The 4,514-nt window shown below is 40.3% G+C and overlaps 1 pseudogene; it reads left to right on the forward strand.

The window, feature by feature from the left end:
• Positions 1-494: 494 nt before the first annotated feature.
• On the forward strand, positions 495-1,429 carry LOC110579012 (annotated as a pseudogene).
• Positions 1,430-4,514: the final 3,085 nt, after the last annotated feature.

The following is a 4,514-nucleotide window of genomic DNA, read 5'->3' on the forward strand; positions in this document are numbered from 1 at the left end:
TGATTCCAAGATATTAGGCCTGAGCAAAATAAAGAAATCTCAAGTCTCCATTAACTTCCCTATTGTTAACACATATAAATTATCTTTTGGACATGAAATGGTCCAAGGCTTTTGGAGATAGTTTACTTAGTTTGTGTAATCCCAGATGAAAAGAATCATGTCATACAGGGAAAAACCAATAGTTTCCTGCCAAAAATTATTGTCCATTAATCTTGTGACACATAAAATAATTCAGTTCCTATTATTTTTGATATGGATACATAAAAATATAGATATGTGGCCCCGTTCTATAATCTAGCAAAGATCCTATAATCCATGTCATGGGAATATGAAAGAGCACCCTATGTACGTCTTGAAGCACAAGTTTTTGAGCTTTGATGAGTTACAAAAGATACAACTGACTGAAGAAGTCAGAGATAAAGACTTGTCACTCAGTCTCAGAATTTCTCTGTTCATGTTCTCCGGTGATTGTGAACAAGTGAGCCAAGGGGATATGGTTGAACAGATCATCTATAGATGACTTCATCCTCTTGGGCATTTTTCTCATAGCCAGACTAATCTTGTCCTCTTCTCTGTGGTTATGGTGGTCTTCACAGTGGCCCTCTGTGGGAAGGTTCTCCTCCTCTTCCTCATCTACATAGATCCTCGGCTTCACAAACCTATGTACTTCTTCCTCAGTCAGCTCTCCCTCATGGACCTCATGTTAGTCTGTAACATCATGCCAAAAATGGCAGTCAACTTGCTCTCTGGCAGGAAGTCCATCTCCTTTGTGGGTTGTGGCATACAAATTGGCTTTTTTGTCTCTCTTGTGGGATCTGAGGGGCTTTTGCTGGGATTCATGTCTTATGACTGCTATGTGGCCATTAGCCACCCACTTCACTATCCTGCCCTCATGAGTCAGAGGGTCTGCCTCCAGATTGGGGGAGTTCCTGGGCCTTTGGGTTACTAGATGGAATTATCCAGATGGTGGCAGCCATAAGCTTACCTTACTGTGGCTCAAGAAACGTGGATCAATTCTTCTGTGCGGTGCCAGGTTTATTAAAACTGGCCTGTACAGACATATCTTTTTTGAAACTCTACTCTTTGCTTGCTGTGTCTTCATGTTGTTTCTTCCCTTCTCCATCATTGTGGCCTCCTATGCTCACACCCTGAGGGCTGTGCTCCACATGCACTCTGCTCAGGCTCGTAAAAAATCCCTGGCCACCTCTTCCTCCCATATGACAGCTGTCTTCCTCTTCTACGGGGCAGCCATGTTCATCTACCTGAGGCCTCGGCACTACCGGGTCCCTAGCCATGACAAGGTGGTCTCTATCTTCTACACTGTCCTTACTCTTATGCTCAACCCCCTCATTTATAGCTTGAAAACCAGGAGGTGATGGGGGCCCTGAGAAAGGGGCTGGAAAATTGCAGGATTGGCTGCCAGCACTGAAGCAATAGCATCTGGTGCTTGGTGATTCCACCTCTTGGTTGCATAACATTGGTAAATCACTCACTTTTGTGAGTGTCTGTTTCTGCATCAATAAAAGAGAATCATGACACCTGCCCAGCTTCACAGGTCTCAGTACATGTAAATCTAAAGTCTCATGAAGAAGCAATGCATTGATATTGTCATTATTAATTTTTAAATTTTGAATTAAATCTACCTATTTCTTAATTGTTCTTTGTTAAAGCTATGTTTTATTGAGTGTTTTAAATGCTGGGCACTCTTCTTTTCCCTTCTCATACCTTCTATATTATTAAATTGATGATTAAGCCTAACAAATATGGACAGTTTAAGTGGAAATTTCCTAGATGTCAGAAAATGAATCTCTACAATTCTTTATGGTTGGTTCCTAACTTGCTCCCGTGCTGCATTAAAGGATTTATAAAGCTTCCTTTAGGAAATATAAATATATCCTTATAGTTTAGAAATTACTTTCATATTTTCTATTAAGAAACAAAATAGATGAACATAGGGGAAGGGAGGGGAAATAAAAAAGATAAAAACAAAGAGGGAGGCAAACCATGAAAGACTCAACTATAGGAAACAAATGGAGGGTGGCTGGAGGGGAAGAGGGTGAGGGGTTGGGGTAATTGGGTGATGGGCATTAAGGAGAGCATTAATGAGCACTGGGTGTTATATGCAAGTGATGAATCAATAAATTCTACCCCTGAAACTAATAATACACTATATGTTAACAAAATTGAACTTGAGTAAAAATTTTAAAAAATTGAAAATCCAAAAAAACCCCAAATTACCTGTATATTTCTAGCATGTGACTCTGTGCCTTATAAATAGCAATTGCTCAATAAAACCTCATTGAATGAATGTAAGAAGAAAATATCAAATGAGATAATATGCATGAAAGCATTTTTAAAAGCACGCTTCACATGCCAAGTGTGCTGTGCTAGCTGTGATTTCTTTTTTTTAAGATTTTATTAATTTATTTGACAGAGAGAGACATAGCGAGAGAGGAAATACAAGCAGGGGGAGTGGGAGAGAGAGAAGCAGGCTTCCCACGGAGCAGGGAGCCCGATGTGGGGCTCAATCCCAGGACACCGGGATCATGACCCGAGCCGAAGGCACATGCTTAATGACTGAGCCACCCAGGAACCCTCTAGCTGTGATTATTTCTGTACTTCATGTTCTGCAACAGTAAAACTATATCTCTTTAAAAGGATGAAGATTAGAACAGAATTACAGAATTGAAGGTATTATATTAAAACATATATCAGTCAATGTCCAGTCAGAAATAAAACCACATTATTTATTTTACCAGAGAAAATATAATATAAAAAGTTGTTATTCAGATATTTGAGAACTGAAATGGCAAAACAAGTACACTAAGGATTACCTAGGGGGGAAAAATCTAAATAATTCTTAGGCCTGGGGCAGTAAAGGGAAAGATTAGGGTTTTAAAACTTGGAGACTTGGAGCCCAAATATGTGAGGAGTGGGCACACACTAGCTGGTACTCCTACCTCAGAAGGAGCCCTTTGAGGGGGGGTCTCCCCCAGACATCAGAGAAGGCTGCCCTGGCCAACTTAATGGTTGTTCTCCCAGAGCCCAAAGGAAGAAGAGGGGCTTGCATAGGTCCCAGACTTCTGACAAGTGGAGTGACATAAGGTTAATTCTGGTCCCCCAGTTCACTGGAGTCTCTGTCTCCAGATTGACAAAGAATAGGTGCTATTCAGCTACAGCTTGCTCCTTTGAGGGACAGAATGAGACTGGTTCTGTGTGTGTGAAAATAAAATTTGCAAAGTGGAACCAAATGCCAAGACGAAGAATCAAGAAACACTGCTGGGATAATCATGATAGGGAAAACTGGGAATCATGAAGTTAGTTTCTTCTCTCTTGCCGGCTTACAGTCTTCTTCTAGTGCCCCTATTGGCATATCTGAATCCACACCTTCATGACAAGGCAGACAGCAGCATCACAAGTTGGAATGTAGAGTATGAGTTTGGAGCTGAGACAATAACTTAACAATGGGCACAGTCTACACGGTTGCCTACTCAGTTTCCAGACCATTTTAACAATGTTTGGATTTCTACACAGTCTACACAACGACATAAAAATGTGTAACTGTTCTCTTCTTTTAAGTTGGTATTTGAATTCCAGTTAGTTAACCGACAGTGTAATATTAGTTTCAGGTGTACAAAATAGTGATGCAACACCTACTTACCACACCCCGTGCTCATCACAACAAATGCCCTCCTTAATCACCATGAACTATTTCACCCATCCCCCACTCCCCTCCCCTCTGGTAACCATCAGTTTGCTCTCTAGAGTTAAGACTCTGTTTCTTGGCTTACCCCCGCCCCCTTTTTTCCCCACTTAGCTGGTTTGTTTTGCTTCTTAAATCCCACATATGAGTGAAATATGGTATTTGTCTTTTTCCGACTGACTTATTTTGCTTAGCATTATACTCTCTAGTTCCATCAATGTCATTGTAAATGGCAAGATTTCATTCCTTTTTTATGGGTGAGTAATATTCCATTGTGTATCTATACCACACCTTCTTTATCCATTCATCTGTTGATGGACATTTGGGGTATTGCCATAATTTGGTCATTGTAGATAATGCTGCTATAAACATAGGGGTGTACGTATCCCTTTGAATTAGTATTTTTGCATTCTTTTGTTAAATACCTAGCAGTGCAATTGATGGATTGTAGGGTAGTCTATTTTTACCTTTTTGAGGAATCTCCCTACTATTTTCCACAGTGGCTGCACCAGTTTGCATTCCCACCAACAGTAGCAAGAGAATTCCCCTCTCTCCACATCCTTATTCAAATCTGTTGTTTCCGGTGTTGTTGATTTTAACCATTCTGACATATGTGAGGTGATATCTCTTTGTAGTTTTGATTTGTATTTCCCTGATGATGAGTGATGTTGAGCATCTTCTCATGTGTCTCTTGGTCATCTGGATGTCTTCTTTGGAAAAGACTGTTCATGTCTTTTGCCCATTTTTTAAAAAAGATTTTATTTATTTGACAGAGAGAGACACAGCAAAAGAGGGAACACAAGCAGGGGGA

The sequence above is a fragment of the Neomonachus schauinslandi genome, chromosome 7 (genome assembly GCF_002201575.2).
Source record: "Neomonachus schauinslandi chromosome 7, ASM220157v2, whole genome shotgun sequence".
Classification (NCBI taxonomy): Eukaryota; Metazoa; Chordata; class Mammalia; order Carnivora; family Phocidae; genus Neomonachus; species Neomonachus schauinslandi.